Below are 24,858 nucleotides of genomic sequence, written 5' to 3'. Positions count from 1 at the left end.
CAGACAACATGATTCTACATCTAGAAAACCCCACCGTCTCAGCCCAAAAGCTCCTTCAGCTAATAAACAACTTCAGCAAAGTTTCAGTATACAAAATCAATGGACAAAAATCAGTAGCATTTCTGTACACCAACAACAGCCAAGCTCAGAGCCAAATCAGGAAGGCAATACCATTCACAACTGCCACAAAAAGAATAAAATACTTAGGAACACAGCCAGCCAGGGAGGTGAAAGATCCCTGCAATGAGAATGCAAAGCACTCTTCAAAGAAATCAGAGATGACACAAACAAATGGAAAAAAAGTCCATCCTCATGGAGAACAAGATTTAGAGGCTACTGATTAGGAGTTTCAGTGGAAAGTGGGGTCTGAAGCCAAATTGCAGAAGTCTGAGGTGTATGTATGCAGTAAGTAAAGAGACAGCAGATAATGAATCTTCTTTAGAACACAGAGCAATTGTTTTCCAATTTTTTTTTTCATGGAAGGGAAAGCAAGTGTCTAATATATCATGACAGCCCCATGTTGTTCTCTAAACACTACTATGCATCTTGAATTTTCTTTGAATTTTGCACTCTACTTATTTTACGTTTGGGAGATACTAAATATTGTGTATCCTGGTTTTGCAAACTGAGAAAAGACTTGAGTGCAGGTAGAAAGGTCAGGGAAGAAAGAAAAGGTGTTAGGAGGGCATGGTTGAGCTGGGTTGCCACTATGGGCAACTGGAGCTGGGTCTCACTGAGAGCTTTGGAGGAACCCAGCAGAACACACTTCTGAGGATCATCCCTTGGAAGGGCTGGAAGGTGGGAAATGTATGCTGACATTCAGTGGGTGCTGACTCCTGCCTCCAAGGACCAAGAGTTGCTCCTAGGGGCATTAACTCCCCTGGCACCTCCACAATGGCTAACTGCTGGCTGAGAAGGTACTTCTGCTCTAGAGAAAGACCGTTGGTAAGCTGAGAGAGTCCATGAGCCCTCGGGAAGGCATGCATGGGGACTGTCCACTACGCTGCAACAGAGGTGGCATAGTGCAGGGCACAGGCAGCATGCCAGTTCCATCCAAAACCTCCAACTTGGCTAATCCTGGAATCCCTGCTCCAGGAGGTGCCATGCTGACTTTGTGCTCTTTCATGTCCCCTGGCACATGGCAGGAGACGCACACACACCTGTTTGAAAAGCATAAACTTAGAAGCTGCATATGTTGGATTCTTTAAAGAAACAGATATCCAAACAGGTGGAAAAAGCCTAGGCCAGGCACAGTGGCTCACGCCTGTAATTCCAGCACTTTGGGAGGCCGAGGCGGGTGGATCACGAGGTCAGGAGATCGAGACCATCCTGGCTAACATGGTGAAACCCCATCTCTACTGAAAATACAAAAAAATTAGCCGGGTGTGGTGGCGGGCGCCTGTAGTCCCAGCTACTCGGGAGGCTGAGGCAGGAGAATGGCATGAACCCAGGAGGCGGAGCTTGCAGTGAGCCAAGATCATGCCAATGCACTCCAGCCTGGGCGACAGAGTGAGACTCCATCTCAAAAAAAAAAAAAAAAAGAAAGAAAGAAAGAAAAAAGAAAAAGCCTAGACCTTGCAAAAACTGATTCAGTCGAAGCTCAGCTTCCAAAAGTCCAGGCTGAGACAGGGAGGGCCAGGCGGACTTCACTTGGAGATGGAAAGGCAAAATATTGCCTCCAGCAGACATACAACATGGGAGCAGATGAGCAGTTCTCCTACTGGTTCCTGCCTGTAATTGCAAAGCCAGGACCAAACCCATGCCTCCGAAAAGTGAATGGAGAAATGAATACTTCCATTGTAGATATCACTGAGACAAATACTTCCTTTGCTAAAAAGCCTAAGTAGTTAATAATTCATACTTTAAGCACTGTCATAGTGTTAATACAATAGCACAGGGAAATCAGTGAGAAGTGACTGCATACCCAGTTCCAAACAAACAACTTGACTATTTCCATACCATCCTCTCTCCATGCCCATAGGTCCTATTCAGTTGACAGGCATTACACGTTTAACGTGGCTCAAAGATCAGTGATGCCCTTGATGAGGGTTATCTTTCCATGTGAAGACTAGCCATGTTCCCTCCCTCAGTCGAAACTGAACTCTGCAGCATCAGGCATGTCCTTTCTTCTTTCTGATGGAACTCATAATGCTCTAAACCCTGTGGGACTCAAAACTTAGCTGTCACATCAAGAACATCACCTGGAAACTTGTTAGAATACAGATTTTCTTCCACTCCCCAGACTTTATGAATCAGAAACTCTGGGAATAGGGCCCAGAAATCCGTGTTTTTTCGAGCCCTCTAGCAGAGTTGAATGCAATCTAACGTTTGAAACCCACTGCTCTAAATGAGACCCTAAGGAAGGACTCAGCCATGCTACAAAGGCCAGGTACTAGGCAATGGGGCAGGCACGAGAACACATAGGGAAGGCCAAATCCTCATTCTCATGATCTTGCATTCTACGGAGGGTATTTGTGGGGACATGTAGGAGATGGGCACATATGCTAACTTTCAATAAAAAGTTGAGAAAGGTTGACCTCGGATCCTTGGATAACGCATGAATGTTTCAGGCATCAGATGGTACTAATTTAAGGATCTGGACTGAAAGCATGGAGTCCTTGTGGCTCTGAAAATCCCACAGGACAGTGGCTAAAATTCTAATTGTCAGGATAAGTTCTGTGGTTCTGAACTGACCTGTGGTTTCACAAGAGAAATACCCACAGCTGTAGAGGAAACCACGAAGATCTGGAAACTGCCTGCAGGGGTCAACGGAGCTGTAATATATTCTACAAACCATCCTAAGGAACCACAGAAAATCATCAAAAGGAAGAAAAATGCATTTCTTGGCTTGGAACTTATTGAATGTTTAAAATCAGGGAATGGACTGGGTAAGAAAGGAAAGACCTCGTGGGCTTTATTTCCATAAAGAAATGGTAGTTGGACTCTATATATTCATTTCCCACTAAGGCTATTTGATAACAGAATACCAAAGAGGAGTTTCTTTCAGAATATATCATTATTGCGTTTTGCATTTTGATTTCATTTTTTCATCTCAGAAGACTTCAGGAACTTATATACCTCTGCAAAAGCTTAACAATATTCATCTTTTTTGTTTAACAGATGTGCTTTTACAAAAGAAATGTTCAAGTAAGGAGAAAATTTCAATTGTCTAACTTTAGCTTTTTGATCATTACCCTTAAATTCGCTGCCTAGGAAATAGCAACAAGTAAGTCATCACTGTTATGAAGCAAAATTGTTTACATTTGGTTTAAGGTCCGCCCCCTGAGGAAAGGGCTCCGGCGGCTCCTTTGCGTGCCTGGAGAGGCCTTCGCATGCGCCCTCTAGTGGGTGGTGCTTGGAGCTCATAAGCAAAGCGTCATTTCCAAAGTCTACAGTGGAAATTGACGCTGATTTTCAAATCCAAAAATTGGTCTATCGCTATTCTCCCCAAAAGGGACATTTTTCTTAATCTGCTATAAACATAGTGAAAAGTTGTTACTTCGTGGTAAATTATTAGCGCGATATTTGAATAGTCATTACATTCATTAAATTATTCTTTAAAATTACAATTATAATGTTAGTACTTGCATTATACATCGTGTTTATATAGTACCATTAAAGTCAAATGGCATTTAATATTCACAGCATAAAAGATAAAAGTATCATATAGTGATATTAGGAGGAAAAATCCTCCTGGTATCATTAGGAGAAAAATTTCTTCTAATGGAGAAAACCTCCATTCCCCAACTTTAGCTTTTTCAGCACCATCACTTGTGCTCCGTGCCTCACCTCACCAGCCGCAGGAGAACCCAGCTCCTTCTGACGGGCCCCGTCTCCTGCACCACCAGTTGGAAGGCTTCATTCCCGGCAGCAGACAAGCAAGCCTTGCTCTAGTTCAGCATAAATAACTCCTTCTTTTACCCCACATCCCTTGGAGATTCCCTACCCTCACTTCTCTACTCTTCTCCACAAAACTTTCCACCTTCTGGCCTCACATTCTCTCTCGAACATGCTCTGGTGAAAGCAGTTTTCATCTTCATGGCTCAGCTAAAATGGCTCTTATCAAAAGCACCAACTACGTTCCTCTGGCCAAATGCAGCGCTCCATCTGGGCCCTTTTCTTACTTCCTAAGTGGTATCTGTGAACGCATTGGCCAATCTCCCTTTCTGTAACATCTAGTACTAACATCATGTGACACATAACAAAATTTTGGTCAATGAGAGACTGCACCTATGATGGTGGGCCCATAAGATAATAAGATACCATATTTTTACTCTACCTTTCCATGTTAAGATACACAAACACCATTGTGTCACAACTGCACATGCTGTGCAGGTTTGTAGCCTAGGAGCAATAGGCTATACTAGAAGTGTCCAATCTTTTGGCTTCCCTGGGCCACACTGGAAGAAGGATTGTCTTGGGTCACACATAAAATACACTAACACTAATGATAGCTGGTGAGCTAAAAAAAAAAAATTGAAAAAAAATATGTGTTAAGAAAGTTTACAAGTTTGTGTTGGGCTGCATTCAAAGCCATCCTGGGCCACAAGTGGCCTGCAGTCAGCAGGTTGGACAAGCTAGTGCTGTATCAGGTTTGTGCAAGTTCACTCTTTGATGTTCACAAAATGACAAAACCTGTAAATGATGAATTTCTCGGAGTGTGTCCCCATCGTTAAGTAACGCATGACTGTATCGGAAACTTACCCAAGCTAAATTGTAGCTCTAAATCGGCACACCCAAACCTGCTTCTCTCAGTGCATGTCACCACCGTCCTCCTGGACACGTAATGCCCCTCTTTCACTCACAAACATATTCCACCTAATAGCAAATCCCAGCAGCTTAACTGCCAAAAGAAACTCTGAGCCTTCCATCCCCTGCCGATTCCTATTGCTGACACCCCAGTGTAGCAGCAACACCTCCACCCTCAGCAGCTAGGACCACCTTAAAATAGAGATAAAATCTTATCATCTCCCAGTTCACAACCCCCCAGAGGCCACCAGTCTAATTAGGATGAAACACACCTCCCATGGCCAACAAGATGCTATATCTAGCGCTTCTCAGTCCACAACACCTGAAATCCCTCTGACCCTGCCTGTAGGCTCCACCCATCTTATCTACTTTGCAAGAGCAGTTTCCTCTACATGGGATGTTATTCCCCTGCATGGCCAGCTACCTCTCATCTTTCATATCCCAGGAGTCCCGTCGCTTCCTCTGTCCACTTATCTGACCATGCTACCAGAAGCACCCCTTCCCACCATCCCACTGCCCCTTTCAAAATCTTCATAGCACCCCTTTCCATCCTAAATCATCTCATTGACTTATGCCTATGTTTAAGTGTCTCCACTCACCAGGATAGAAGCTCAACAAAGTCAGAGATATATTTGTGCTCATTCAACATGATTGAGCAAATCAATGAATGAATAAATTCCACTTCCTGTGCATGGCCAAGTGGCCAGCTCACTGCAGTGGCTGCTGGGGCTCCCTCTTCCCAGCGTGTCTCTGGGTTTACAGCTTGTTTCTGTCTTTCAACACTCCTGTGGTGCTTAGGAACCTGCACCTGTAGTGAGCATCCTCTTCATATTTTCTCCAGTTCTCCAACAGGTGAAGTGCCCTAAAGGGAAGCTCTGACTCCAATTAATCCTATTCCTGGCTCTGGTCCTAAGACAGATGACTTGGAAAGAGTGTAGGGAATGGGTTGATTAGGGCAGACATGAAACCAATATGAAGACTTTTCTAATGGTGCAGGAAGAAGGTAGTGAGTGCCTGAATGAGGGCACCGACAGTGGGGTTGCTGGAGAGGGAAGAGATTAAAGAGATACCATGATTAAAGAGATTAAAGAACATCATTCAAATAGGTATGTGAGGTTAAGTGTATTAGTCAGCTCCAGCTGCTGTGACAAAGTACCAGAGACAGGTTGGCTTAAACAACACGTTTTTGAGTTTCAGAGGCTGCAAGTCAGTGATCGAGATCAAGATCGGCATGCCTGGTTTCTTCTGAGACCTCTCCTTGTCTTGCAGATGCACCCCTTGCTGTGTCCTCCCATGGCCCTCATGCCTCTCTCTCTTAAGGACATCAGTCCTGTTGGATCAAGGCCCTACCCTTCCAATCTCATTTAACCTTGGTTATCTCCTTATAGGTCCCATCTCCACATACAGTCACATACTTCAACATGTGAATGTTGGGAAGACGCAATTAAGTCCATAAAGGAAGGGACAGGTTAAGAAGCATTAGTGGGCCAGGCGCGGTGACTCACGCCTGTAATCCCAGCACTTTGGGAGGCCGAGGTGGGTGGATCACCTGAGGTCAGGAGTTCGAGACCATCCTGGCCAACATGGTGAAACCCCCTCTCTATTAAAAATACAAAAAGTTAGCCGGGCGTAGTGGTGGGTGCCTGTAATCCCAGCTACTCAGGAGGCTGAGGCAGGACAATCGCTTGAACCCGGAAGGTGGAGGTTGCAGTGAGCCAAGATCATGCCATTGTACTCCAGCCTGGGCAACAAGAGCAAAACTCTGTCTCAAAAACAAAACAAAAACAAGAAGCATTTGTGAGGATTTCCAAAATTACACGATTTGTCTGATTGCTTTTCATTGCTAGTACAGATGTCTTATTTATTTGCACATTCGTATTGAACACACAGGATCATTTTAGAGGGCAGGAAAACTTTCTATTACCTGGAGATCATCATCTATAGATTGGTTTTAGGACACAGAATCTCTCAATTTCCAACTCACATCCATAAATCCGTTTGTGCCAAGTTGTGCACCATTCCGGTGAGTGTGCCAGTCAGTGTCACTAGTTTTAAGCAACAGAACCATCATTGCTGACTCTGATTCCTTCCTGAAAGAATAGGAAGGGAACAAGAAAACCATGGGCCTTACAGCAGTGCCAACATGAAAGTGAAGGGTTTGTAAAGCTCAAGCTTGCACGCATCTGGACGGAGGCACCCTGGCGGCTGCCTTTCTAATACACCATCTGCACTTTCTCACCTGCCTGCTCTCCAGGCCCACTCCACAAAGGCGTCTGACCTCACACAACACTGAAGCCTCTTGTACAAGTTGCAGCGTCCATGGCTCCAAACTTTACTGGACTTTGTGAGTTGGCCTTGCCTCTTTCTTGAAGCACTGTTTCTCTTAGAAAATGAACACTTAATTTCCTCCAACACTGTCGGCCCTTTCTTTTAACTCCCTTTGCTGACTCTTCCTCCTTTCCCCAAGCTCTCAATGTTTCTGATCTCTTTCAGGAGTCATGCTTTAAAGATCGCATCTCTATTTCTAGTTCCTTTTTCCCTGGGACCTTCAGATTCCTATGTCCAGCTCAACACCTCTGTGTATAAGTCTGATAAACATCTTAAACTGAACACTTCCGAAACACAATTCCTAAGATTTTCCCCAAAATTCACTCCTCCTCCAGTCTTCTCCATCTCAGTAAATGGCATCAAATTCACCTAATTGCTTAATTCACCAATAATAGTAATTACTAACACATATATTCTTATTGGAGGCCAGATTGTGTTCTAAACACGTGTGTGTGTGTCCCATGCACACTCACAATCCCCAGTCGAAGGAGATACTGTGATCATCCCCATTTTACAGATGGGCACAGACAGGTTAAATACCTTGCCCAAATTTACACAGCTAGTAAGGAGCAAAGACAAGACTTGAACGACGTAGGCTCTTATCATCTCCTAACCCTAGGGTTAGGGTTAGTCTTTGCTCGTAAGCACTACTATGCTGTAATAGTTTATCTTTTTTCTCACCCTTCTCACATTCACTCCATCAGCAAGGCCCCCAGTTCTACCTGCAAAGCACAGCTCAAATGCACCTGCTCCTCACATTTGCCTCCACTCCTTTCAGAGCCATCACCATTGCAGGCCTAGGCTAACGCAAACGCCTGCAAATTCTTCTCCATGTTTCAGACTCTTGCAACCCTATAGCCGATCTCTATACACACAAATCATATCATCCTCTCTCCTGCCCATCAAAATCCCACAATTCCATCCAAACTCCTCACTGTGCAGCCCGTGGTATCCGCCCTGACCTGCTTCCTGCACAGCTCATCGACCTCCACCCCATTGTTCTTGCCCTCTCTTTCTGTGATTGCCTGGAGGACCACTTTGCTCTTCCCAGATCACATTCGTGTATGCCTCAGGGCCTTTGCACTTCCCGGATCACATTCGTGTATGCCTCAGGGCCTTTGCACTTGCTGGTCCTTTCCACTTAGAACACTTCCCTTCTCCCCTGAATTCTTACGACTTACTCACTTCATTAGGTCTCTTCCCAAATGTCATCTCCCTCAGACGTTTCCCATGACCTCCATGTGAAATAGGCCCCCTGCCCTCCGGTCAGCCTTTATCTCCTCCCCTTGCTCTCTGCTTTCTCAGTGAATGCTGCCCCGTCGGGCATTATATTAAATATGCAAGTGCTCATTATCACTCTCTCCCTCTGGAATGCCTGTGCTACCTCTGGGCAGGGAGGAGTGTTGCCTCGTTTCAGGTTCCTCACTAGAGCCTAGACCTGTGTCAAGCATATAATTAGGGCTCAACACATGTGTCTTGAATGAATGAATCTGCTGTTTTTTGGTTTCACGTTTTCTATGTTGGGCTTCCTTTTCGCCTTTGTTTCTAAGGGAAGTGTTTTGTGGGCAGTGGAGGCGCACATTCAAGTGACACGCGCACCAGCTCTCCCCGGCCCAGACTCCGCTCGTTCTGGCGCAGACTGCGAGTGCTGCCTGCCCACCTCCTGGCTTTGTTGGCTCCTAAATAACCTTCCCCGCCAGGCAGATGCCATGCCCCCTTTTGTGTGGTGAGAATCACCTAATGATAATAATTATCATGGCTGTTTTACAACTGGCATAAAAAGAATTCATGCAGATGATGTTGCCTTTGAAAATTATAACAGGATGGACTATTAAAAGCACAGCCACAAGAAAACACCCTGGCCAGAACTGGAGAGCCACAAGGTAACAATAGCACATGTGGTGCTTTCCAATACTTCCAACGACTGCTTTGTGTCACCTCCTTTCAGCCATGAGGAGCATGCTCTGAAAGATGCCACCCCCGTGAGCAGCTGGGGCCTGTGACGATGACCGGGAACATGCACTCCCTGCCTCAGCTTTTGGTGGCCATCTCTCATTGAAGGGCTTCGGAGCATGCGGTTCAGTTTCATAAGCAATCCTGGGTCTGGGTAAACATGCTTGACTGATTAATGATAACAGCTCTTAAAACACCACAGACGTTTCCAGTGCCCAGAAATGTTTATTTTTTATACTAAATTAAATTCATTTTCCTTCTCATTCCCTCTAAGGAAAATGGTGACAAATTTAAATTCAGAGTGGACTGCTATATTGAAGATGGCCATGTGCCACAACCTCTAAACAGGCTATGGTTTGGGAATGTATTTCATCAGGAGGATGGTGGGAGGGAGGAGATTTAAGGGCTGGGAAGGAAGGAGGGAAATCCTGGGTAAGCACCGTGCCAGTGAACATTAGCCCTGAGCCGATTGCTTTGCTCACAGAAGGAAGGGTAACTATTTTGTATTTAGCAAATACAGTCATGATCAAAGGTAACTGATTGTGTAATAATTTAAAATATCATCAAAAATCAAATAAAAACCAAGTCAATAAAAAATAATTAAGTAATCATCATGAAGAATAATTTGTTACAGCACATAATAATCCTTATTTATGATGGAAAAAGAAAAGGAAACAAATATTTAAGTTACCTGCTTGTGCCATGCACCACGATGCAGACAAGAAGAAAACATTATCTCCATCAGGCACATTAAAAACCTGAAGCTTAGAGTGGTTAATTTTCCCAAGGCAATAGAGGGCAGAACTAGTATCTAATCAACAGCCCCATTTTCCATCTGTTTATGCATGTCTACACTGCCTCCAATGATGACATCAACAATAGGTACTTATTTATATGCAGTATCTATTTTATTTCTATAAATCATTCTGGCCATTTTGTGCTAACAAATTAATTACCTCTTTTAAAAAACTATATTAGACTCTATTAGTCATAGCATCCTGACTGATGTGGGTTTTTCCATATCACCATGGCTCAGGTAATTCCCACCAGCTGTAAGTTGTCCAGTGGAGAGATCCTTCCAGAAAAGCATGTCCGTCCACGGACAGCTGTCCCTGGTTTCTGAGGATTATAGCTCAGCCAAATGATTCAGAAACATGCATGGACCATAGAATGAGCTGGGGCAGGAAGAGACAGTCACATTATTGTGAATATCATTTTAAAACACTGAGCTGAAATAAACAATGGTTTGCAAATCAATTTCAAAGGGCAATTACATATTGCTTCTTCTCATTTTTTTGGTGACTAAATTTTTGTGAATTTAGTCACAAATGGATTTGCAAAGGCACCCATGGTCACGAATAAAACAGGAAGATGCCCAGCACAGCTGTGAACCCGCTTCTAAAGGAAAACATTTGACTCGCTGTTCAGGGTCGGCCATTACACACGTTGGGTGAATCATGATGATGATTTTGATTTTTCTACATGTTGAAGAGAGGCATATAATACCTTCACTTCAGAAAATGGGCACATTTTCTACATTTTAAGATTGAGGCAGGCTAGCCATATTTATTGATTGATTCCTCAATAAGCATTTGCTGCATTCCCATTTGTGTCAAGAACTGTGCTCAGCTTCAGGATATCAGTTCAGCAAGACACTCACCCTGCCCTTGAGTAGCTCAGTGTCCAGGATAGAGAACACAGATAAAAGTGGACGAGTTATCCTTATACATGATCAGTGCCTAAATATCAGTAAAATGCTGTAAGCCATCAAAGACTAGGTAGACACGTGTGTGGTGATCCAGAGCAACCTCCTCTCCTTCATAAAACAAAAACAGACAACAAAATACTTGGCCTAACCTAGTAAACATAATTGTATAGTTAGCAATTAAATTCTTTAGGTTAAGCCTCTTTCTGCTGTTAAGAGGAACATGTTCCTGTAAGAAGTAATAAAAACTGCACTACCAACTTTCTGAAACATCCCAGGCCTTTCTGTTCTAATGTCTCCGATCACAATGAGCCTTTACCACAAATGGCTGTTTCCTGCCATCTCTGAATGTCAAATTCTTATTCATTCTTCAAAGTCCAGTAGAAAAGCCACCTCCCCAGATAAGATCTGTGTGCCCTGGGCCTGCTTTCCTGCTTTCTCACAAATACGTTCCCTACTGGCCTATGTCATGGATATGTTTTCTGATTTTTTCTTTAGGAACACGTGGCTCACGTTGAGGCTATCTGAAGTTACCAAAAATAGAAAGACAGAAAGCACATCTTCATCCTTTTTTTCTGGAGAGTCTCTCCCACCTGGACAGCTAAGTTGGGGCCCTGAATTTCAAATGAAAGCCTCTCAAGGCGTGGGTAAACCTGGCCACTCCAGGACAGCAGAGTCCCTGGCTTTCCAGGTGTGCCCTTCTCTGTCCATGCCCAGCCTGGGAAAAGACCAGAACGTCCACGGAGCACTGGAGCACACAGTAGTACATGGGCGTCTGCCGTCCATGAACCCAAATCAGGATCCCAGTGCACATGAGGGTCCCGATTAAGGTTAAACTGTACAGAATGGAACAATACCTGCTCTGTTTTGATGACACTGGATGTATCAGTCGGCTGAGGCTGTGTTAGGCTGCAGTTACAAGCAGCTCTAAAATCCCAGACGCTTTCTGAAACACAGGTGGCTCTCATTCCTATTACATGCACCTTAGCTGTGGCTGAAGAAGCCGCCTTTATCCAGATTAATGTGGATGCCCTGGAAGAAAAAAAAAAACAAAGGCAGATAGCTTCTGTCGCGCTACGGCATAGGTCACCTCTGCTCTCACTCCACTCTCAAAGCAAGTCAGGGCCAAGGCTGACGTTAGTGGGATGAGGGTGTGTCATTCCCTCAGTGGGAGAAGCCTGTCAGAGGGGCAGTGAATATTTTCACAGCAATTTCATCTACCACAACATGTGAGAAAGATTTGGATATTGATGCAATCCAGAAAGAGCAGCAGAGAGACCAGCAGATTTCTACGGAGTTTTAGTGGAAATCTGCTCATGTCACTGGCTAGTTCTAGGCCTTAACTTTCTCATCTATGAAATCAGAGGTTTGGTCTGCGTGGTGTCAAGGTCCCTTCCATCTCTGACACTGAGCCCAAAGCCTTGCAGGGTGGTGATTTATTTTGGTATTTTATCAAGTGCCAGCATCATTTCTATATTTCTCAGAGACCTCAACAAGTAGGGTGCTTGGAAACATTTGCACATTTGCTGAATAAATCAGTTAAACCCTATGAATAACTTACACTGGTATGAATTCATTAGATAATTCTCTGGAAGCCACTTGGATGGATGGAAGGTGCTAACAAACGCCGAGAGCTGCCGGTATGGTGGTGAAAAGACAGAAGACAAGAAGAGAAGCAGACAGCGGCACCTGAGGGCCAGAGGGGCAGGGTGGAAGGCCACAGCTGCGCATGCTCCATGGGCCATTCCTCCCAGAGCTGCCCTCCCTGGGAGTGAGAGCAGATGCTACGGCAGTTCACAGTTCTTGATTTTCCTGTGGCTGGAAATTCCTAAACTTACAAAATCTCAAGCCACGTATATTTTGAAACAGTGTGGCGATTCCTCAGGGATCTAGAACTAGAAATACCATTCGACCCAGCCATCCCATTACTGGGTACATACCCAAAGGACTATAAATCATGCTGCTATAAAGACCCATGCACACGTATGTTTATTGCGGCACTATTCACAATAGCAAAGACTTGGAACCAACCCAAATGTCCAACAATGATAGACTGGATTAAGAAAATGTGGCACATATACACCATGGAATACTATGCAGCCATAAAAAATGATGAGTTCATGTCCTTTGTAGGGACATGGATGAAATTGGAAATCATCATTCTCAGTAAACTATCACAAGGACAAAAAACCAAACACCGCATGTTCTCACTCATAGATGGGAATTGAACAATGAGAACACATGGACACAGGAAGGGGAACATCACACTCTGGGGACTGTTGTGGGGTGGGGGGAGGGGAGAGGGATAGCCTTAGGAGATATACCTAATGCTAAATGACGAGTTAATGGGTGCAGGACACCAACATGGCACATGTATACATATGTAACTAACCTGCACATTGTGCACATGTACCCTAAAACTTAAAGTATAATAATAATTTAAAAAAAGAAAAAAAAAAGAAACTATTGCAAATGGAAAGAGACTTTTTTTTTCTGTTCCTTGCTTTGTATTGGAAAGCTAGGTAAAGAACACACTCCCAAACCATTAGAATTCAATGACAGGAAATGCTGTAGTATTGCACAAAATGAAATTCCTGATTTTACTGTGAAAAGGAAACGATACCCTTTTCAACCTAACAAAAGAGTTGATTTGCCAAGAAAATGGGCTCAACTGGAAGAAGCTGACTAAGAAGAAATACACAGTCAGTGCTTTTGTTCCCATTCATTCTACCTTTGCAGATAAGAATTTTTAAAAAATCTCTCCTATGATTCCCACAAATACACAGCATTGCTATTTGAAAAATAACAAAGCACAATTTGAGTTTCATATTTGCTGTTCGGCTGGAGTGATGGCTATTCATCTTCTCTTTACCCAGGCCATTGTTCCTGCCCACATAATCACAGCTTGAAGAGCTCGCTTGTGAGTTCCTTCCTTTGCAACTGTGGTCCACACTAGCTACTCCATTAGTTCATTTCTTGGTTGTAAGAATAAATAGAATGTGTACATTTCCTTCTTGTTTACCAATGCAACCTGAAGGGGATCCAAAAATTTAGCCTGGTTTGAGAAGTAAAAAAGGTTTAGGCTCACAACAGATAAAACGTATCCCAAGCCGGGACACCACGGTGCTGCGGAAAAACCCAACCTTGTTTTTCCCCTCTTGTCTTGTCTTAAGTTCAGCATGATGAGCTGGAAAGCTGCGAACGCTGTAGTGATGATCTGAGAAGTGAAACAGAAAGCAAGTGAGGGGAAGCAGGAGTCTGTATACATGTGCCCTGAAGAATCCTTTGCTTTCATCTTTCCTTTTTCGGCTTTCAAATGCTCCCGTCACACCAGTGATTTGAACATTTCAGAGAAACACAATGGAGGGAAGGAGCCTGGCCCTGCCTTGTCAGCCCCCTGGAAGACCTGGCTTCCTCCCTGACACTCACTCTGGGGAGGGAAGACACCCCTGTGCCCCTCTCCCTCGTGGCCAGTGGCTTCCCCGGTCGGCTGGGGCGTGTCAGCAAGGCGTGCCCACCCAGGGAGCAACAGCGATTGTTAGGCCTAACGCTTTTCAAATCAAAAGCGTCTGATGCTTTTTACAACCGACCAGAATAGGGCTGGTTCAGGTGGCTGACGTTTCCCATGGCGGGGAGGGGGTTACGGAGAACGTGGATGAAGCCTATCGTGTAAGATGGGAAATGCCACTGGAACTAAGCGTCCCTGCACTAGGCAGCGTCCCGTCCAGAGTGAGGCACAGCCGCACCCTCGCTCAGAACGTGCAGCCCGGCCGGGCCCATGCAGGAAGCCGGCCCAGCCCATTAGCACGCAGTTTTCCTTGGAGACGGGCCATCCTCACACCGTGCCTGCGTCCCCTCCCAGCCTTCGCCCCTGCTCTCTACCCACGACCCGGCCTGGGGTGCCTTGGACGGATCTCTTGCCATTTCCTGCATTCTGCAGGAGCACTAATTGAAAATTTGGGTGGCCTTGCTTATTTATTTTCCTGGAATGCAGTGGGTTCTATTTCCATGGTATTTTCTCAGCAGTGCAGCGTTTCCATTTCAAACTACAAGAAGAAGAAGAAGAAAAGCCAGTCCCCGTCAGCACGCAAACACACAACAGAAAAAAACGTCCCCGGTTTGACTCGCAGTCCTGCCTTTATAAATTGTAACTAAATATAAGCCACCAGAGTTGCCTGCTTTTGTCATGAAACTAAAGAGACAAGTTTACTTCTTCAGGGAAAAGGGGAAAACACAGTGATGTGCTCAGTTGCTGTGAAAAGCAAAAGACAAATAAGAGGTAATATAAAAAGTTATTTGGTACCATTGAACAATTGATGCCGAGTGTCTAAAATCATCATAAAATGGACTGAATCTAAATTTTGGTCAGATTAATATAAACAAACTAAAATTAAAAAACAGCTTGCTTCATCACTGTAGCACTGGGGCTTCACACAAATTTCAAAATGTGCGTGTTACACTAGCATTGTTAGGAATATGAAGGTTGACGGTGAAATATTTTATTTTCTCAAGATGCTATACCACGTCGCTCTAATAATCTACCGCCACTATAAATTTTGTATTGCCTACCATTCACAGAAGGCTCTATTTCAATGGATTCATGTAAAAACACAATTTTGGCAAAAATTAAATTTATATACCTGGCTTAGATAATTTACACCTTAAAACTGACTTTTGATTTCATCTTGGATGTATGCATCTTTAATTTCTAAACTAATGTAGAGAGAATAAATTGTTAAAATCTGATGCATTTTGCATGATACATATTTTTACAAAGATTTAGAATGGTTGAAAATATGTACACGTTTGGTAGACTTAGTTATCAAAGACGATTACTTTTATTCAATACTCTGAAAGTGTGTCCATTGAAAGGCAAATACATTTCCATTTTTCTGTCTTTAAAATGAGACTGAACTTAGGTCATTTTCTTAATCTTGAGAGCTACTTTCTCTTGGTTTATATGCATTTCTGCTATTGGTGTAATTGATGAGCATGGTAATTGCACATCAATTTACCTTGAAACGGAAAATGATAAGAACTTTCTGTGGAGCAAAAGGTGGCCATGTCTGTGAGCTGAAAGTAAAAGCTGGAAAAACATTCGATCTCTCATGTGGGCAACTGATTTAAGAAAGAAAAGAAACTTCATCTGTACATATTAATCAAAAAATTAATGGTATAAATTTGCTATTTTTTGTTACTTTTTATAAATTGGTGATAGCACTAAACTGTCAAACAATCAAATTTTATCTTTACATTTAACAAAACATGTAAAGGTATCTGACTTCTTGGCTGAAATAACTTATTAATGCCTTACTGTAATTCATAAATAGAATTTTTTCATACATATTTTGCCCTAAAATTAAAGGTGTCAAAGAGGGGAAAAAAATCTGTTTGGACTATGCAAATATTGCTAAGCTGAGCCACTTATTTTGAATATGCCCGTGTGAGCTAAATAAGATAATTAGGGTTTTTCACATGATACTGATTCTGCATTTGAAATGCAGAATCATAAGAAATGCTGCACATATAATAATGGCAATACTTTATGTTTTTATAGATCTTCATAGACTATGAAAGTATTTTTACATATGCAATTGAGATTCATAATAATTCTCTGAGGCTCACTTGTTTAAAAAATATATTAAACTAAATAAGAAAAAGATAAAGGAAAATAAGTTTGTTTATTAAAAATATACACACAGTAATAGAACCGAGTATGAAGAAAAGGAAATGTGCTGCAGTTTAAATAAAGAAGAGACTTAACCTTGGATGGCCCTGCAGAATATTTAATCCAGCACAGAGGAGGGTTCTTACAGCAATTCCACTCTTCTGAGCAGTTTAGAAAACAAGCTAGAAAGCATTCATTCACTTGGTAGATTAAAATATATTTAGCATTTTTTCTTTTCATTTAGCCGTTCTAAAATTAAAAGTTAAATGCAAATCACACTATTCATGGCCATATCATTTTCTTCCTGGTAGTGAACCTCTGGCTCTTTCTGTCTTGTTACATTAAATGATATCTTAAGAAAATAAATGACACCTGGGTTGTTATAGTCCATTTGGCTGCCTGGGCTTTTGTGGGTAAGTCTGAACTGATATGGGGAAAGGCATGTTTTACTATTTGTACAAAGTCTCAAAAAATAAAAATTATACCTCTCTAATATTTTCCACGATCCTTTCCACTTTGCTAGGCTTAACAATAAATTTTAGCATGGCTGATGGTTTCCCTTCTGGGGTTGAAAAACTGAAATGTTTTTCAAAGAAATGTACGTCACAGAATAAACAAGAGCAAAATCACTTTTTGTGACTTACCCTTTCCTGGTATGGCAAGAGGCTGCCATTTCCTTTCAACAGAGACGAACGAGGCCAGAGTATGTTTTACAATCTGTGCACAGACTCATTCACAGCTGAATCTAGGCATTGCCCAAAAGCAATTAATTTCTAAAATTTCACAACTATGCCTCACAAAATGCAAAGTCGAGGTGGGAGGATTTATATGACAGAGGGTGGGCCACCACCTGCAGAGCACACCAAGGAGGGACAAGGTTGCTGAATGGTACGCAAAAAAAAACCAAAACAAAACAGGAAAGCCTAAGTATGAACTACCTTCTCATCTTTGCTTTCCCTTGAAACTTAACGACTTAGACAGAAAGTTGGAGTCTATGTACAATGTGGGATAACAGAGTTATTGGATCTATGTATCAGCTTTCTCTGTTTGACATTCAACTGTAAACAACAGACAACTCACCTGATTTGGATTAGTTTACCTAAAGCATCAGGCAAAATACACCAGGTTCCTGATTTCTTTTTCTTGGGAAAATACATTGGTTCTTCTGAACACTTTCTCGTGACACACGCAGAAAGAGGCACTATAACTAAGAGAGCAAGGTACCTCTCAGACCACCAGGCCTGCAGATCGTCCAGCGCAAAGACGGTCAACTTACTGCAAGATGGGAGAGAAGATGCCTTGTGGCCAGGAAGCCGAAACCCTCCCAAACACAATTCTCCAGTTACACAATCCACAAATGATCTTAAGAGCTGTTGAAAGCAAAGGACCAGTGAACAATCCTCCTATGATGAGTGGTTCAGCCACAAAAGAGAAATGTGTTAATCAGAGAGAATTTTTAAAAAAATTCGAATGCCACTGTCAGCATTCTTTTCACATAAAATTCTGTCAAAGACCACAATTTACAGAAAAGATCAAAGAGATGTAGAGAAAACAAATATTTAAATTATGATTGATGAGACAGAATGATACAAGGTAGGTTAAAACGAGGCTAAGATACAATGGAATCTAAACATCCTAAAGGCCTGGAGCCCCGCAGCCTCTTCCCCCCAGTTCCTGACACCCACCATTGCGATTTCCAGTGGGACCTGTCCCCAGTTAGCTCACTGCAACTCTTATTAGTAGCTGCTACCTCCAAATTCAGTTTAAGTTTTCAATCTTTTCTTAACAGTGTGTGTGGGTGTGGATGTGGACGTGGATGTGTGCATGTGTGTGGCTATGTGTATGCATCTGTGCGTATGTGCATGTGAGTGTGGACGTGAGGATGTAGGAGTGTTTGCATGTGGACGTGTATGCATGGATGTGTACGTGTATGCAGGGCTGTGTGGATGTATGCATGTATGTGGGTGGGTGTGCATGTCTGCATCTGTGTGTACCTGTGAGTGCAGGTGTGTGTACGTGGGGGGTGGTGTGTGCATGTGCACGTGTGCTTGCATACGTGCATGTGTGTATCCATGCATGTGAATGCAGGTGTGTGTATGCAGGTGGGGTATGCATGTGTACATGTGTGGATGTGCTAGAGGACAGTGGTGGGCAGTGACCCACAGCCCTCCCTTGGGCTACCTGCCAGGTGAGGCTTGCCCATGACGAAGTGGGAGGCCCTTTGAGCAGGGAAAAGTGACTGGCAGCTGCAGGAGGCCTGCCTTCATCTGCCACTGCCTTGAGCTTCACCAAGAGTGAAAGCTAAAACCACAAAGTCATGGAAGTTACTTGTTACTGTTTCAGAATAAAAAGACTTCTAGTTTTCCCAGGAAAATTTGTTCTGTTAAAAAATAATATAAAGGCGGGCTAGAAGAAGGGAGGAAGGCACAGAGGAACTTATAATCAGTTTTTTGCCAGTTTTCGTCTCTGTCCACTTCCACTCATTTTTTTTTTTGATCAGTTAACTAATAGTTCTCACTTGCCTGCTGTCAGTCATTTTTGGATTTGTAAAATTCTTTCTTCTTAATATTGAAGTGTGACTTTCAGGAAATAAAAAGGCACAGGAATAATAATCCTTATAAACTGAAGATGAATTATTCATGCAAAAGGAATTTTTAAATTGACATCAATTTCCTAATTGATGTCTGTCACCACCCTCATCTGCAGACCGAAGTGCTCGCTTCAACCTTGTGGAATGTTCTGGTGGCCATGATGTACTCAGTGCTTCCGGACGCGGGGCATTCCTGGACTGGCCATCAGGATCTCTGTGCATTATGTTTACCATGGCCTGAGGAGAACTTGGGGTGTGTCCGTAACCAAAAAATAGATGGCAATTTTCACATCTGGGACTCCCATAATTTTTATACACGAAAGAAGGCTTTCATCTCTAAGTGCTCCTCAGCAATTGGAAACTATTTTAAATTATAAATATTAGCAATTTATTAATAATATATTACAGATATGCAAAAAGGATGCCAGCACAAGCTCACTGATCAAAATTACGTTTTTATATTTAGTTATTTCATATTTAAATAAGCAGATTGCTGAGACTTCGTGGAAGTACTTCACTAAATACTGTTTTTACATCACAAAATGCTTCTACAATGGGAAATATTCTAATTTCTACTTTAAAATGTAAGGGAGCTTAGGTTCATAAAAGTTAAATTGATGTTGCTATTAGTTTGTAAGCTAAGAAAACATGAAATTTCATTGAATAAACTAGAAAGCCTTGATTCCATTAAAAACTAACTGTATTCTATAATTATGTTTTATAAGGTCAGTATTCTAAATTATTTAGGTTCATTAAATGTTGTGAAACATAACATTCCTAATAATTTAAAATTTTAATATGTAGTTATTAGATTCCTAATCAGGATGTACATACAGATTTCAAACACTTTTGAATAATTAGCTATAATCATTTTACAAAAATAGTCATCATGATGTGTACTTAATTGTATACTTATCATTTGAAGCTTACAAATGCCTACGTAGTATTTCTGCATATTTCCAATAGAAGTCTCAATAATGTGTATGTGAATGTACACATATAATGTGAATTATAATATGTATTTTTCCAGTATGAATAAGTTTGCATTAAAAGATGGAAAGATTAATAGACTATGGGGCACAACATTTTAAAGTCGTGAGTTTATTCATCCTTGAGTTGTAAAAAGATTAGTTGTGACAATAGCTTGTGCCTGGGACAATTTCTGCCCTCAAGTACTGCTTACATAACTGTGTTTACACATAAGCCTGACCAATAGGACAGACTTTATTCGGTTCTGCTAGAAATTTGCTGATTTAAATATGTTAGAGTGTGCTTGAAAAATAAGCAGGAAAGACAGATTCTTCAGAGTTTTAGTGGCTATTTTCTCTAACAGAATTTCTTAGGTAACTGACTTGTATCAATCCCAATTGTAAACACTGAGCAAAGAAGACCTGGCACAAAAAATAAAAAGGAGACAAACCTGGATTTTCCATTTATTGTCCACACCTCCCACCATTCAAAATATGTTTTCCTTGTTTTGTTTTTGGAAAATTAATATTTCAATAATAATTTGAATTATCGTGTCTGTACTTTAATAGTGGATTAGCCTAACTTATAGAAAGCAAGAAAGAACGTGTAGAAAAAGGAACATTGCCTGGGGCGTAACAGGCAAATGTCAATATTTGTTGACTTGAAAACAGTTGAGCTTAAATTACTCCAATGTGCATACACAGAAGACCTCTCTGAATTAGTAGCTAGACAATTTGTGTGAAAATAAACCTTTGTTGTAAGTGCTGTCGAGAATTGCACTGCCTCTAGGATCTGTGAAACACAGATTTCTTAGACAGCTTTAAAGAAAAGAATTATTGAATTGTTGTAAACCAAGAAAAGAAAGTAATGTGAAAATTCTGTAAATATAGAAGATGGACTAAATATGTGAAAGACTCCCCTGTTTGATGTGGGAAGCTGACTCGTCTCTTTCTGGAAGAGCATCCTAAATTCTTTGAGAATTAATTTATATTTTATTTCTCTTAAAGCATGCCAAAAACCATTTGAGGGGCAAGGGCTGATACAGCCATGCATTTCATTCCCTTTTTTTTTTTTTTTTTTGGCTGGGGAATGGGGGCAATATCCTACTTTACATTGTAGGGTTTCTGGCCTGAAAATATGTTTACTAGCAAAATCACTGCCAAAACTGAGAGTCAGTAGTTACCAGCATATTTATGTAAAGCAAGAGCTTAGAAAGCTACATGGCGTTTAGGACTTTTTTTCTGGATACTAATCAGCATCGTGCCTCATCACACAGTGCCTAGTCATCGTTCCACAATGGCAGCGCAAGAGGACCAGTGCTTTGAAGCAATCCAGCATTGTCACCAAGGAAAGCATGGTCTATGAATTCTAGTTCAAAACTGATTTTCCTAAAAAATGAAAACTTCCTTCTCAATGTGTTTAACAAATACATGCTTGCAAACAGGAGGTCACTTAACAGCAGAAACAATTATATTTGAACAAATCCAAAACAAAACAATGTGCAGGAACAAGCAGCAATTACGAGCATTTTCTTTCACAAAATGAAGTCTGCAAAAAGGTTTACCATCCATTGAGGTGGCCTTTCTAGGATTTAATTCTAATTATTTAATTGAAGAGAGATTCTCCATTTGTTCTCAGATAAAACTCTGTTGAAAATCCTCACTAGTCTACAGAGTCCTGAAAACCTATTGTTTATCAGAAGGAAAGCAGACACGTGTGCTTAAATCTATCATTCATGTCTGTGCATTCATTTGAATTCTAATGAATGTTAGTGGAATGAATATGCATCCTGTCAAACATATATATAAACCACAACAATACTGCAAATCAACACAGACTCACATATCTGGCATCAGAAAAAAATGTGGCCAAGCTCAGGGAGAATTACTTTATGGAAAAACAGGAATTCAATAAAAATGCAAAATTGAAAATGCAAACCACATATTTAATATTATATTGTTTTCCTCTTTATCACTATACTTCACATCTAACCTATTGTGGTTTGGCTTTCTATGTCCATAACCTAGCCAGGTACAAAAAAGCAACATCATTAGTTCACGGAGCAGAGGCTTTTGGGGAGGTGTGGAAGTGGAAAGGACAGAGGAGCAAAAAGTTATAGAAACAGAAAAGTACCAGCAATCTGCTTTAAGATCAGAGAAAGTAACCAAGTTCCCAGTTTAAAATGGATTGCGCTATAGCTAACACATTTAAAGAATGAAGCACCTGGAAGAAAAAAAACCCTTTAACTGAATAGCAGAACAATCAGTGTGATCTACGACCGCTGCTGGTATACAGTTATTTGGGAAAACTCCACTACCACCACCCATATGTCCTGTTCTACGCAGATGGCCAGAGAAAGGCGCCAGAAGAGAAGGCCCCACAGTTCAGCCGAGACTTGCTGCAGAATCGTTGTTTATTAAAAAGTGCAGCTGGGCGCGGTGGCTCACGCCTGTAATCCCAGCACTTTGGGAGGCCGAGGCAGGCAGATCACGAGGTCAGGAAATCAAGACCATCCTGGCTAACATGGTGAAACCCCGTCTCTACTAAAAATACAAAAAATTAGCCAGGCTTGGTGGTGGACACCTGTAGTCCCAGCTACTTGGGAGGCTGAGGCAGGAGAATAGCTTGAATCCGGGAGGCAGAGGTTGCAGTGAGCCGAGATTGCACCACTGCACTCCGGCCTGGGCGACAGAGCCAGACTCTCTCACAAAAAAAAAAAAAAAAAAAAAGAAAAAGAAAAAGAAAAGTGCAGTCATGGGACTTTTGAGCTTAAAGGGATTTTTGAGATTCTCCTATCCAACTATCTTACTTTTCAAATGAGACAACTGGAACTCTCAAGAGGTCAAACAATCAGGGTCAGTATCAGGCAGGATCCAGAATGTAAGGTTTGGAATTTTCAATGTAATTTTTTTTTTCAAACCAACAGTCCTATAGTCAACTCTTGATTTTTCAGGGGCTGTGGATATTTTCGTTACTTCATTTTTAGTTTCTCACTGCTAAACATTTTTATTATTTTCTTCACCAGGTGTGAAAAAATAAATTCAAACTCAAATTAACTGGCTATGTTCTATGTTCTCATCTTTGTTACAAGGGCTCAGTCAGAAGAACAAAGGTTCAGACTGTTGGCTAAAGTGTGTCCTGAAAATTATCTTCAATCCTGCATGTACTCCTCGTCCTTTAGTATCACAGAGAGTTCAAAGATGAGCTCACAGGAGGCAACTACCTGCAGGGGGCAGGACATCCAGGGACCTCCACTGGAGTGTGGCCAGGACACAACTGGTGGGCACTCCGGTGCATGCCATCACCTTCAGAAATTATAGTGCGTGCCTGAGAGGGGAACGCAGCTCAGTTGGCATCTTAGGGGAAACCTACCAAACACAAAGGGTGAGAAATCTGCTGTTAAGGAGTGAAAAATATTTTACTGGGTTTGTGCAAAACCAAGGGAGCAATGAAAAACTCAGATAAAATTCATGTCATGTTAGATCAAAAGAAATGAGGTATAAAGACAGGCTTTATACCGCGTTTCATATGCAAGGCGATCCTGGGCAGTGGGAAGCCTTCATAAATGAGTGTCAGCAAGGCTCAGATCCTGCAGCAAAGGCCAGAGGCCAGCACCGTGTCTCCCTCCGACGTGCAGCTGCAGCTAGTGCTTCTGCTCCGGGTGGGGTGATATGCCTGGACAGCAGAGGTGCAGAGTGGCAAGCCAGCGGCTGCTGCCCTAAGACTCAGTCCACACTGCACACCATCACATCAGTGGGTAAAACTGGGAAGATGGTGCCATTTCCCATGTTTTTCCTATTACTGCTGACATCACTGACAAAATGCAAATTGGCCTTGTTCCCACTGAATAAAGAGGACCTTCAAATGGAGAATTCCAAAAGACAAGACAAAAGAAACAAACCATCCCAAAACAAAAAATCAACCACCCACTCCCAGCTAGCAATTTAAGTTAAAATGCTATCATGCGGTCCGTTAGAAATCCTTCTTTTAGAACATAAAGAGATATAAATCCTTTTTCACAGAAAATCACATAATTAGGTTATTCCTGCCCTCTGCAGCACAGGGCAGGGCTGGCAGGGCCGGGAGAGAACCCAGGTCCTCACTAAGCACAGATATTTTCACATTCTGACTGAGTTGTTCCCTCTCTCCAGGTACTGGGCTCTCATATCTCTGGCAGTGTGTGCCTCTCCTCAATTTCTCCTTTCCTTCTGGACCACCTATAGACACAGCCCACTGCCAGAGACGCCCAGATATAAACACAGGTGCAAAACACATCTGCATTATTGTGCTGGATGGCAGCACAGCCATATGGTTGGAGTAACACTATTGTAATACCATATCCCTGCTGTAGAACCAGCTTTATTTACAATTTTCTTATTAAAATATGCAAACAGCAAGTAAATAGAAAACCACAGAGCTCTGTTTTGCTGTAAAATTGATTGGAGACGTTTGACTATTTTAAGGACTTTTGATATACAGAGCTCTGAATATAAAAAGCTCTGAAGCCAACATAAAAGAAGATGGTTAAGTCCACTTAAAGGCATTTGCTAGGAGCACACCATAGTAAGATTAAGGTTAAAACAAAAGGATGTAAGGGGCTTCCTTAACTAATAGGTCCAATCCAGGAATTGCTAAAACAGAGTTGAAACTTGCAGTCCTGCAGAATTTCAAATTGTCCTGTAATCCTAAAACACAGAAGGCTCCAGCAAAGCATGGCAATGCTGGGTGGTATTTGGTGAAACATCTCAATCGTCCATTTATTGTCAAGATGTGTACCTATCAAATTTTGCTGATAATTTTGTGTCTTTAAGTGGCCACTCAGCATATTTTGAACTAGACAACTGGACACAGGCATCTCCTCCAACTCTGTTACTATCACAATGTACTGTATTCTTA

At 42.0% G+C, this 24,858-nt stretch overlaps 1 long non-coding RNA gene across 1 annotated transcript in view; it reads right to left on the bottom strand.

The window, feature by feature from the left end:
* The window catches only part of LOC117980506 (uncharacterized), a 153,640-nt gene that overhangs the window by 120,669 nt on the left and 8,113 nt on the right, over positions 1–24,858 (bottom strand). Inside the window, exon 2 of the long non-coding RNA XR_010112340.1 lies at positions 11,593–11,767. This is a non-coding gene — a long non-coding RNA (uncharacterized LOC117980506). The remainder of the gene's footprint in view (positions 1–11,592; positions 11,768–24,858) is intronic.

The sequence above is a fragment of the Pan paniscus genome, chromosome 5 (assembly GCF_029289425.2).
Source record: "Pan paniscus chromosome 5, NHGRI_mPanPan1-v2.0_pri, whole genome shotgun sequence".
Lineage (NCBI taxonomy): Eukaryota > Metazoa > Chordata > Mammalia > Primates > Hominidae > Pan > Pan paniscus.
This window is presented reverse-complemented; position numbering and strand designations above follow the sequence as displayed.